This window comes from Sinocyclocheilus rhinocerous, unplaced genomic scaffold, assembly GCF_001515625.1.
Source record: "Sinocyclocheilus rhinocerous isolate Xijiao unplaced genomic scaffold, SAMN03320098_v1.1 scaffold818, whole genome shotgun sequence".
NCBI classification, from domain to species: Eukaryota; Metazoa; Chordata; class Actinopteri; order Cypriniformes; family Cyprinidae; genus Sinocyclocheilus; species Sinocyclocheilus rhinocerous.
In genome coordinates, this window is record NW_015664989.1 from 1,346,533 (window position 1) to 1,359,923 (window position 13,391).

At 37.0% G+C, this 13,391-nt stretch overlaps 1 long non-coding RNA gene across 1 annotated transcript in view; it reads right to left on the bottom strand.

The window, feature by feature from the left end:
• The window catches only part of LOC107730598 (uncharacterized), a 16,357-nt gene extending 3,752 nt beyond the window's left edge, over positions 1-12,605 (bottom strand). The window contains exons 1-2 of the long non-coding RNA XR_001638700.1: positions 12,590-12,605; positions 10,455-10,465 (exon numbers count right to left, since the gene is read on the bottom strand). This is a non-coding gene — a long non-coding RNA (uncharacterized LOC107730598). The remainder of the gene's footprint in view (positions 1-10,454; positions 10,466-12,589) is intronic.
• Positions 12,606-13,391: the final 786 nt, after the last annotated feature.

Sequence of the window (13,391 nt, forward strand, 5' to 3'; positions counted from 1 at the left end):
GTCTCTCTAGTCTAGATACTGATGCATGCTGAATAATGTCTTGGCTTTTATTTATTTTATATATATATACATATATGAAGAAGATTCTAAAAGAAATGTAAAATATTATAATAAATATTCTATTGTATAATATTATTATTATTATTATTATACAACGGTCACATAAAGCTATTAGCTTTTGCATTTCATTTGCACAATTCGTTTTGTTTTTTTTTCTTTTATCATCTTCAGCGTATTTTATCCTGCAGTTTGACTGTGTATCTCTAGTCAGTTACGGATGCATGCTGAATAGTTTAATCTTGGCTTTTATTTCCCCATCATTATCTGATGCCAGCTTAACAAATGCATAAACTGCAGTGTGCAGATGTGCTTGTGTTTTTATCGGAGGATCTTAAACCATGTCCTTGATGTTGCATTGGACTGTGTGTGTGTGTGTAGGCAAGGGGCCGCCGCCGGACTGAAACGGCCTTTATTCGTGGCTTTGTTGAGTAGCGCGCTGCCCGTCTGAACACATTTGCTCACGTCCGTCAGTGACACGATGAAGAGAGCGGAACCTTCCGCTGTCGTTTATTTAATTAGGAGAACTTTAAACGGTTCATTTTAGGGTGGTTATGTCTTAATTAATCCTTTTAGCTGCATTTTAGTTGGGAGGCATTCCGTTGACTGGCAGTTTCACTGTAGAATAAAGACGTGCTTCCTTTTGAAAGTCATTTAATTTGACATGGCAACATAAAAGATAGAGGATGATAAACGCTGTTTATGTGAGCTCAGTCAAACGCCTCACCGTTGTACTTTTATTTAAATGCATCCCAACCTATAGAACACGTAGCTCAAAATATAAATTTCTAGAATTGCTTTACAGTTCTACAAATGTCAGGCAGCTTCAAGCCCTGTTTATGAATATATCACATTTGTATTGCACTTTTCAGGCATAAGTGAAACCGTCACGGGAGCCACATAATAATGGTAACTGTGCAATTTTAAGTCATAAATCCAATTACACAAATGCTTGTTTTCTGTAGCAATGGTTTCAAACACAATGTCTTAAATTACAATAATTGTAATAAATGCATCCTTTCCTCCAAACTAAGTTCCAATATCATATTTTTGTAATACTTCTGTTTAAATTGAACACAATAAAACCACACTGACATATATTAAGACAAGAGTCGCTATATGATTGTGTCCTCAGGACAAATGGCAGGCCGGGGCAAGTTATCACATTTTTAGCGCTCTTGTTTTAGTTTCAGCAACGCGGCTGGTAAATTTAGCGGTGGCTGGAAAAATGTTCCATTGAAGTGTTGTGGAAGTAATAACTCCTAATTGCTTTAATTTGATCACTTAATTTTAACGTGCACCACCTGTATGAGGGAATCTGTTCAAAATGAGAATAATCTTGGATAATTATTTCAACGATAAACACCATCTGGTTTACGAAAGCACTTCTGCACAGGTATTTCAGGTTAATTAAAACTTTGTTTCTACACTAAGTATCCAATATAAGCTCAATTTGTGATTACATGCACAATTATCTTATGATTTATAATGCATTATTTTGTGGCCTGCTTGTTATTATAGGCCTGTTTTAAGGCCATGCAGTTTATTAACATGAATGAACAGGAGTGAAAAGCACTGATATGAATGGAGAAATATTAACTGAACGATTTCTAGCTCACAGACTTAATTAGCTGCTCAAATACCTTAAATACCAAAACAATCTTTCATTTTGTCTTCATACAATCACATTATACATGTAAACTGCAAAAAAAAATAAAATCTCAGTATAGCAGAAAATCAGATATTATTATTATTATTAATAATAATAATTATTGTTTTTATTTTAGAAATGTATTATAAAAATGCTTTTCTCAGCAGAAAATTAGATAATGTTGTTATTATTGTTAATAATAATAAATATTATTATTAAACATAATTATTAAAATGTTTTTCTCATTAGCAGAAAATCATATATTTTATAATTGTTATTGTAGTATTATTATTATTATTATACAACTTTGTCACATAAAGTTGATAGCTTTTGCATTTCATTTGCACAATATTTTTTTACATTTCTTTTATAACCTTTAGCGCATTTTTTCCTTCAGTTTGAGCGTATATCTCTAGTCAGTTACGGATGCATGCTGAATAGTTTAATCTTGGCTTTTATTTCCCCATCATTATCTGATGCCAGCTTAACAAATGCATAAACTGCAGTGTGCAGATGTGCTTGTGTTTTTATCGGAGGATCTTAAACCATGTCCTTGATGTTGCATTGGACTGTGTGTGTGTGTGGATAATTAGCAGTCTCGTAAACAAACGTAATCATTTTCACTAATTCCAATGACGATGCGTTGAGCAGAAATGTGTGTAGTCGCACACGTGTGCAGTGAAGACCTCGCAGCGCCCCAGATTACAGCCTGCTAACACACACACACACACACACACACACACTGCATAGATGAGCTGGTGTGAAGAAGAGGAACTAGTTTTGTTGTTTTTCACACTGGCAGGCTGGTGCTACACATGGGGACTTATGAAATGTTTCACTGATTCGCTGAAAAAAAGATTCCATAAAAATATTGATTTAAAGGAACACTCCACTATTTTTGAAAATAGGCTCATTTTCCAACTCCCCTAGAGTTAAACAGTTGAGTTTTACCGTTTTCGAATCCATTCAGCCGATCTCCGGGTCTGGCGGTAGCACTTTTAGCTGTAGCTTAGCATAGATCATTGAATCTGATTAGACCATTAGCAATGATATTACGCAGCGTCTGAAAATAGTCCCTAGCTAGGTAACTTCCAATAAGCCTATTTTCAGGCGCTGCGTAATATCATTGCTAACGGTCTAATCAGATTCAATGATCTATGCTAAGCTACAGCTAAAAGTGCTACCGCCAGACCCGGAGATCGGCTGAATGGATTCGAAAACGGTAAAACTCAACTGTTTAACTCTAGGGGAGTTGGAAAATGAGCCTATTTTCAAAAATAGTGGAGTGTTCCTTTAAGGGATAATGTACAACTAGCTGGTCAATATCGCAAAATAAACACTCATTGGGTGATTCAGCAACACAAAGCGTGGTTTATTTTGCAATAATGACTAGCTTACTGCATGTTATCATGATTTTAGAGCTGTTCAGTTTGTGGTTCTAAAACCTGAAAGAGAATCAGCATTTTCAAGTCTTGACTTCCCTCTGGAGTTTCCTATGTGTTTTTGGTTTATGAGTAAAATAACATCTGTGGTTTTGTTCTGTGACAAATTATAAACATCCACATGTGAATTTTGAAGCCACCATGTTGTTGTATTTTTTATAAAACTTGCTAACAAGTTTCTAAATGTGGACTACATCTTAGAAGAATGCGAGTCTGCATGCTTGACGAATCTGAAAACGGTTGTAGTCCTTATTTAGCAACTTTAATTTTAAAGGCTGTTCAGAAAACCGGTAGGAAATTCCCTAGGGAAGCCATGATGACTTATCCGGGCCAGCCTACAAATTGATGTCATGACGGAACAGCTCTATTTACTGCTACTTACCAAATAAATAAATAAATAAATGTACATAAAATATAATTATTTTGTTGCTTAAGGCAGTGGTTCTCAACCAGGGGGCTGCAGGATGACTTTGAAAATAATTTCAACTATTATTATAAAATATTACATTTATATAATATTATACATTTAGATATTTGTATTAAATAATCTAACTTAATTAAAATGCTAAAAAAAACATCAAGGTGTAGAATTAGTATTTTATATATTTTTTGCATATTATTATATGCATATTTGTTGCTATGCCACAACATAAAATATATATATATATATATAGATATAGCCTATGATCGCTAAACGTAAGAGCCTTACTTGCGTGTTGCAAAACAGCATACTAGCACACTTTTTTATATATTTTTTGCATATTATTATTATTAACAACAATTGTTTGATTAAATAATATACAGTTCTTAAAACTTCTGGAATCAAAATAATAAAGTAATAAAATAAAAATTTGGTTAATTTAATATATGGACTCTCCCCAGTATCTGTTAATAAACATCATCATAAAATGATTAACAATGCAGGACCTTGACATATTTTTAATCTTATTTAAGCTGTACTGTATTAAACAAATTCATGAAGCAGTAGGTCAGTACTAACTGACATATTTTGTTGCTATGCCACAACATAAAATATATATATATATATATATATAGCCTATGATCGCTAAACGTAAGAGCCTTACTTGCGTGTTGCAAAACAGCATACTAGCACACTTGTGTAGGTAGGCCTAACCTGAAAAATAAGTTAATTGGTTTTATTTTAAATAATTCCATTTATTTAATATGAATGAATCAACCTACTCCTTTACAAAACCTAACAACTGGACATTTTCTCATATCTATCTATCTATCTATCTGTCTGTCTGTACTTATATAGGCTATATTTTATATTAATAATAGAAACCATGAAGCCATATTGGAAATGTAGATCATTCTAATTTAATTAATTTCGATGCTACTTACCGTTAAGCACAGAAATGGGGACACGGATAATGGCATTAAATTAGCATCATTTGAAACATCTGTTGCCGTTTCATTTGTCTAATCTTTCCTCAATTAATGTTTCCTAAAGTCCTATAGCAGCAGAACATCGTTCATGTTAAATTCTTGGGGGTTTTTAGGCCTTAGGCGGCTACCACATAAATAATGCTAATAATGATAACTAGTATTATTAATTATGAGAACAATAAATAATTATTCGGAAATAATTTTTACATTTATTCGCTTTCTCTTCACATTCATGTTATTTTCTCTGAGAAATAAACTTATATATTAACAATGTATCAAACCATTCTGTGAAAAAACATTTCTCTAAAATACTAAAATGTTTAATATGCAAACGGAAATTACAAACCAGATTATAGACCTGTCTAGGCGAAATATATTTACTCGTTTCGTTCACAGCGGCGAATAAACTAACTAGCCAACTAGTGTCTGTTAACACGTTTAATTGAGTCACTGCACGACTTTAATTGCATTATTGCGGCATAACTTTTAAAATAATCTTCCCACGTCGAAATCATTATATCACATCACAGAGAGGATTTATTGAATTTATTCGTTCGGCTTTTATGACGTGAATAAAAAATAGAATTTAAAAAAAGCTTGTCAAAATTAGAATCCCTTGTCTTGTTTATTTATTTATTTAAATTTAGTTTCGTTTAAGCAGATTGTGCGTAAAGAGTTTTCTCAATTCCCTGACCAGTCCTCCTCAACCATAACCGTAAATAAATTATAATAGGCATTTTAAAAATCAGAAACTCCCTTTCGTTTACACATTTTCCCTATAAAAGAAAATTAATATTTAACAACGTGATTTTGAATATTTCGTTTTGTACAGCCAAATAACCACAAGCTGAGTGTAACTCATTGTCTGCAGCACTGCCAGACTATTGCCAAATAACAGTCTGGGAGAGGAGAGGGGGAAAAGAAAGATGGAGGAATTAATATGTAGTGTTAATTAACAGGAAGGCAGTCTCAGCATCACCATGACAAAGTTTGATCAGAGGAAGTAGCCTATATTCCCACAGTATTGTGTGCAGTGTTTATAATGACTGCTTGGTGTTGTTGCCTTTTTTGCAAACACCTGAAAACGGAGGATTCAATCGCAGTGTCGATTTGTGTTTGTTGTGAAATCTATAGGGTCAGGTTTGACTTTCATTCTCTCGCCCCGTGTCTTTTTTCCCCCCCTTACATTTGGCATGTAGAATTTTTAGCTATTGCTACAAGTATACCCCAGCGACTTAAGACTGCTTTTGTGCTCCAGGGTCACATTTGTAGTTTTCTGTTTCTCAGATATGCCATTTTTAAGATATACTCTTAAAAATAAATACAATTGCATGGAGGAACCGCTTTGGGTTTCCCAAAGAACCAAATATTAAAAAAAGAACCATTTTTGATTAGTGTAAAGAACATTTTAATAATCTAAAGAACGTTTTTCCACTATAAATTTCCATGGATGTCCTTCATGGAACAAACAAACAATAAATAAACAGAACCTTTATTTTTAAGAGTATTTATTTTGAGAATTGCATCTTATTCTCAACAATATCTAATTCTTTGATGCACCTGTGAGAAATCTGCATTGTAAGAAGGAGCCGATCGATCTCAGCAGGTGTTGTAGATCAGTTGGCCGATATTTTCTAGCCTCCCGATGGCTCGATGGCCATCTCTCCATATCAGAGTCGTGCAGACAATCAACAACTTCCTACATAAACACATGTGAATGCATGGGATGCAGACCAAATGGAAGGGCAAGAGAGGAAAGGGCCACCACGCAGTTTACATGTTACACAACAAGCAACGCGCCGGTCCCTCTCGGTTCAGGATGCGACGCGAATCCTCCTCATGTCAGGCGAAATGTGTTGAAGCGAAAGGCTGCCTTCCGTAGCTCTCTGAGCAGTCCTGTCTGCTGTGTGTTTGTTTCGATGCCGGTTTGCGAGCCCCCCGATTCTGGAGCACGGATTTGGCAGTCACAGCAAGTGATGACAGAGGCATTGGTGAGATCGCACCCGGAACCCCAGAGGACGCTACCGTTTCTGAGGAAGCAGAAGAAAGGAAGGCCTCTTCGACCGTCTCAGGCTTCGCTTCGAGCTTGTTCAAGCCATGCGGTTTGCTGCTTCTGTACACTCTTTAAAAATAAACCTTCCAAAATTAGGTTTTCGCAGTGATGCCATATAGAAGAACCAATTTTGGATGTCCAAAGAATCAACATCTTTTTCTTATTGTGAATAACATTTTATAATCTAAAAGTCTTTTGTGCAATTAAAAGGTTCCATGGATTTTCCCAGCCAACCAAAATACGTTATAAAAACGTTTTTCCATGAAGCTATAAAAACATTATTTCTGAATGTTCTATGAAGACAAAAACAAAAAATTTTTTGGTTCTGTGAACGTTAAGGGAACATTCTATTTTGCAAACATTATGGGAACGTTACTTTTGAATGTTCTATGAATGTTCTGAAGGAAATAGTAACAAAACTGATTTCAGAGAAGAAAAAAATGTTCGAGCTAATGTTTGGAAAACATTATTTAAGACAGTTTTCCAAGACATTTTGAATGTTCTATTAACATTCTGAAACAAATAGTAACAAAAACGGATTTCAGAAAAAAATATTTGCTCTAACGTTTTGAGAGCATCATTAAAGATTAAAGGTTATTTATGGACCCATAGTTAGTCGCTTGCGACACCAAGGTGATAGGTTCGATTCTCAGCAGGCCTAGCTGTGCTCGCTGATCAAATGTATGTATTGCTAGACGCACTGCGATCCATCCATCTCAGAAAAGATATTCTTTTTCATGCAAATTTATTTATAACACGGTTGCGAGCTGGGATTGTGACACCGCTGACCTTTCGGAAGCAATAATGAAATAGTGATGCACCGCGTAGCTCTGTTTCCTGTTGCATTCATATATGGCTTTTCCCTTTGCTTTCTAGGTGGTTAAAAGAGGAGAGAGATGCAATGCGCCGCAAGGGTTAAGGCAGCATGAGAGAATCCATTCTCGGCTTAATGACCTAGCCTAGCTGGGCGAGGACGGCAGGGAACACGCTCTTGACTTGTACCGAATTTGCCAATTAACACCTCTGATAACAGGCAGCCTCGGAACATCAGGCGCGTTGGGAGGAGAGGCTCACATGCACTTTGTTTTTCATTCTTGGCCTGCTTCCTATGGCTGGCATGCGTGCGTTTCAGCATCTTAAGGCCACCACAGTCATTCATATCGCGCCGAACGCAAAGAACGCCGCGATCAGAATAGCAAAGATGGCTTCGAGAAACATGTTTTGTCCCTACAGCTGGAGAGATTTTTGGCTCCGGCTGCATCGAAGATATTCTTCGACGACTTCTTTTTTTTCCCTTTCGTATTTCTCCGTTACTGATAGCGTTTGCTATTTTCACACTAGCCCATATGGCCGCTTGCAGCCTCAATTAGATCCACAACTCTGGTTTCCAAGACACTCTCGTCTCTCTCTCTCTCTCTCTCTCCTTTTCTCTCTCAGGCCTGGCTCCCTCTCCCTCTTCCTCTCTTTTGTTGCTCCTATTGAACAAATGAAGACTAACACACTGATATCGTCTTGATCACAAAGTTAATTATTCAGAAATCTAGATCTTGACTCTGGTCTCTTTGGTTGAAGCACCCACTCCTCTCCAGCCTATTATTTTCTCACATGTTTATCAGACGCCTAAACAACACCTTGGGCGGGTGTGAATTTTCAGGCCCCCAGTGAAATTCTCACCGGGCTCTGTCACTGTTTTTCCTCCGAGTCCATTTACAGGTAGGAGAGAGAGAGAGAGAGAGGGAGGCACCGCTGCCAGGTCCTAATGACTGGAAACCCATCTGAAACACCTTTCGGCCCGTGTGTCGCGCGCACGTCCTCACGTCAAGCTGGAGAAATTGAATAGCCTACGTACACGCGACTACGTGGTTTCGCGATTCATTAGCAGCTATTCTAACGGAATGCGATCATCAAAGGAAAGATACATAATTGATAGAGGTTCACACCGCAGCCAAAGGTGATGCAATCTGTCTAACAACGTTGGCAAATTTGTGCCTAGTACTACAGCTAGAAGCATAGCACTCCGAGGTGCGAGTTGCGTTTGGATGAGGAGCGCAGGCCGCGCGGTTAACACTTCTTTTAAACGGGGCGCGCGGCCCGCTCACCTCTGAGGTTGCGAGAGCGTAACTCTCCTCGTCCACGAGACGAGCAGAGAGAATGTGATCCGTGCTATGGAGGTCCACACACCCGCATTCATTTATTTATGCAGTGTGAAGAAACCATCTGGCCGTGGAGAAATTGAAAGTGGATGTAATCTGGCAGGCGAGTTTATGACTGACACCTCATGCGGTATTAGTGGGAGGACAAAATCATTAATGTTCCTCTGAACCGGCACAGGCCATTAAAAGACTGACTATCAGAAACCTTCGATTTCTTGAAAGTCTCCCAAACAATGATGATTCACATAGGCTACATTCACAAAATACTACAGACCAGGTCAAATTTACTCTCAGTGAGTCATAAATTGGACATTGGATTTTATGGCATTTTATTTTGATTCCCGGAGCTGCACTTTTTTGCCCCCCAAAAGACTCAGTTTTTACAATCATATTTCACTGGTTTTGCATAGAGTTTTGAAATGCTCTATCCTCCAATCTCAAACTGTTCAGATCAGACTGAAATCTAGTCTTCATAATACACTTTTGCATTTTGGAATGATACTATCTGTCCTACTTCTTCCTCCTTTACCTCACGAAGAATCACATGTGCTAATGTATTCACCTGTCTGATGTCAGTAACACGCAAAATGTTCAGGACGGCTCATTTTTGCAGTCTAGTTTCAGCAAATGCTCTTTTTCAGTGGTGAGTTTTAAGTTCTGAAAGTTACAGTTCTGGATTTACAAAAAGGCTTGGAATTTTTTCATTAGTGTGCTTTAGGGAAACACACATGTTGTGACACTTTTACATCAAAAGTGTTTTAAAGAACAAGTAAAAAGCAAATAATTGAGTTATTTGGTGTCTCTCAATAAAGCAATAATCGAGGCTGTGTTATTTTGTGACTGTAATCACGGTTGTTGTTTTCTACAATATAGCACAGCTTTCATATAGCATTTACTACAAAAAATATTAAAGACACAAATGGTCTTTTAGCCCTACATTGGATTTTATTCCGCAAATGAAGTGCCATTTTTCTGCTAGAAAATCTAGTAATAATCCTAAATCCTTTTTGAAAGAAACAGTCGATTTGTGCATATGCAAAAAATAAATTAATTTTTAAAAAAAATGAATGAATGAATACTGTTTTCTAAAATGGGTGGATCCTACATGGTAAGTTAATGCATCTAATATATTTTTAAAAATACATAGCAAAGTAAAGCAATTTGAGAAACAGATGCACTGATTATATAGACCGAATTCATTTGACTTTTTCCTTTTCTTAACGTCTTTTAATTTAGTGCACAACAAATTTGTTGCCTACTCTGCTCACACTCTCGTCTATCTAGGGATGAGCTAGTGCAATTCTCCGCTGGCTTTTCTGCGACAACAACCTGCAAAGTGTTCCCACAACCCTAATCTGCCCGTCAGGGACCCCACACCTCCTGAGCACCCACGGCTTCTGTTGTTTTCCTGCCAGTCCTGCCTTCGTTCTATTGTGTTTGCATCCCATAGGTCACGTCAAATTCATCACACAGTCATTGGCTGTGTACACAATAGAGCGAGTGCATGTGCAAGAGGATGGAAATGAGAGTTGTGGTCGTTTCACTACTCTTGCTGTTGTGGTGATGAACCGACTCCAGATATTAATGCCAAGTTTGGATTTAAAGCTGAGAAGCAGGTGTGAAAAGTACTGAGAAATCCATTATTTCACATCCGAAGTTCTTTTTAAGGACCTCTGATTTCTGTAAACCTAAATTAGCACTTTTCCGGTTCCTCTAACTGGTAGAGCATAAAGCTGGCAGTGCCAAGGTTGTGGGGTTGATTTGCAGGGAACAAAAATCTAGTATGAGTGACGAATGGAGCTCATGTGTAGTTCAGACAGACCACAGTGTGACAGATTGTAACTCCTCCCACTACAATTAAATAAGATATATAAGTTCATCCGTACTCACACTTTTCTCATGTATTTGTATAGCGCTTTTCACAATACACATAGTTGCAAAGCAGCTTCACAGAAAATTAAAGTTTCTACATTACATTTAGTAGTTTATCTCAGTCAAGGTGATGTCAATATGGCAGAAATGTACAGTAAAATCATGCAGCTAGTTAATGACATGTATTCAAACAGAAACGGTGAACACAATTAACAGCAATGATTATATGTTGCGATCATTTGGTAGTTTTGTATGTTGGTTCAGGGTTGTTGTCATCTGAAGTCCTCAGAGGGGTTGGCGTCATCTCTTCTCAGGTGTTCGGTCATCTCAGATCTTCGTAAGAGGCTGGATCCAGACTGAAGCTTGTGTAATCTCTAGTTTCTTCGGGATGCAGAAACAGAAAAAAAAAAAATAGCGTAGCTGCTGTTCAAACCATTTCAAGCAAAGAATGATAATGTGCATTTGATCAGATATAACCAGAGTACAAGGTTATGAGATATATAATAATGAGAAAGCTTGGCTGAAGAGATGTGTCTTTAATCTAGATTTAAACAGAGAGAGTGTGTCTGAACCCCGAACGTTATCAGGAAGGCTATTCCAGAATTAGGGAGCCAAATGCATAAAAGCTCTACCTCCTAGTAGACTTTGCAATCTTTGGTACTACCAAAAGTCCAGAGTTTTGCGACCTTAGGGAGCGTGATGGATTGTAGAAGACTGGTTAGGTGCGCAGGAGATAAACCATTTAGAGCCTTATAAGTAAGTAGCAATATTTTGTAACTGATACTGAACTTAATAGGTAGCCAGTGTAGAGATTGTAAAATTGGGGTACTTGCCTTAGTCTGTTGCACAGACATGTGCTTACCCTTCTCCATCCCCAGCTCCTCCTTATACAGGCACATGATCACTTAGCATCTTGTCCACGGAAATCATCTATCAGTTAATCGTTGCTTAATCTTGCCCAGTCTCATTTACAGACCTGTATCACTTCGGCATGGCATTTTCTATCTGTTGCACATTTTAAAAAATTCTGGTAATTGCGTTAGGCTTCGGGGGTTTCAAACCTCAGTGAGGTTTGTTTGTGGACAGCTCATAATCTGAACCCTTCAGAGCAAAGCTTGCCGCCAAAATAATGTCCAGGACCTCGACAATAATCTTAATCAAACAGAGTGGTCCTGACTGAAATATACTTAAAGGAATAGTTCACCTAAAAATGAAAATTTGATAAAAATGTACTCACCCACAGGCCATCCGAGATATAGATGAGTTTGTTTGTTTATTAGCTGTTTGAGTCCAAGTCCATCTCCTGTTGTCTCTCTCTTGTGGATTATTGTGATGTTTTTATCAGCTGTTTGGACTCTCATTCTGACGGCACCCATTCACTGCAGAGCATCCATTGGTGAGCAAGTGATGCAATGCTACATTTCTCCAAATCTGTTCTGATGAAGAAACAAACTCATCTACATCTTGGATGGCCTAAGGGGAGAGTGCATTTTCAGCAAATTTAAAATTTTTTCTGGTTAGGAGCAATGGTTATGTGCAAACTGAATTAGGTGAATTGAGTTAACTAGATGAAGAATTGCACTTTGAATTTGAATGTAAAGATTTAAAATGAACTGAAATTCAAAGAAATTCATATAACTAATAATAATACATTTTTACATTTTTTTGAATTATACAATTTTTAACTATAAAAAAAGAAGAAAAAACAACAACAACAAATAAAAAACAACTTCCTGTGTGTTGCAATTCAGTGTACACTGATGAAAGGGAGCGAATTCTTGAATTCTGAATTTTGCACAACCCTGAAACAAGATCAGTTATATGCATCGTGCATAATGAGCAAATTGTAATGCAATGCAAGTGTGGTCAGTTTTCTCTTTCAGATCAACTACTGTCATGGCGGAGCCACAGTCTTGCTAAACAGGTGTGTTAAAGTCACATTTTCTATAACAACTTATAATAATAATAATAATAACACATCTGGTTAAATGGCACAGACATTTAAAGGAAACTGTGCTTGTATTGTGTTGGCCAAATATTCACGTATGCATTTATGCACTTGTATGAAGTTTCTGATCTAATATGTCACATTGGATAAAAGCATCAACCAAATGGATACAGTATATAGTATATAACTATTCTATATATTAACATTTAATAATGTAGCATGCATTCTAGCAGCATTCAAGTGCAACTGGCATAAAATATATCAAAGCAAAAATAAACGTAATAGAGGTATTAAAATGTCTGTGCCTGCTTTATATTTTTAGGTTAGAATGATTGCAGATATCTGAACGGCACACAGACGCTGGACAGCTATCAAACACGGCTTATGTTAGAGCCATCCAGAAATCTCAGCTCCTCAGCCATGATGGCAGAAAGAGAGAGAGATGTGTGCTGGCAGCCTCTTCCATCTGCATTACTAAATCATACACTGTCTCTCTACAGGGACAAATAAAAACCTCAGTGCTGAATATTTCAGCAACGGCTTGGATTTCATCATGTGTAGGCCTGACAGTATTGATAGAGGAGCCAAAAAGATGCTAAACCTAAAGCCAATGACATGAGACTGGTTTAGTAGCCTCAGTATTAATAATGCAAGAGTAGTTTTTAATCATTCATTTATTTTTACCCTTGTGTGGCAGCACTGTATTTATATTTCTCAAATGCTCTGTAAACATTCAAATGTGGCAGTTAATTCAACCTGAATCGCTTAATGTACAGAATCCATTCAATCTTAATTTTTTAGATTG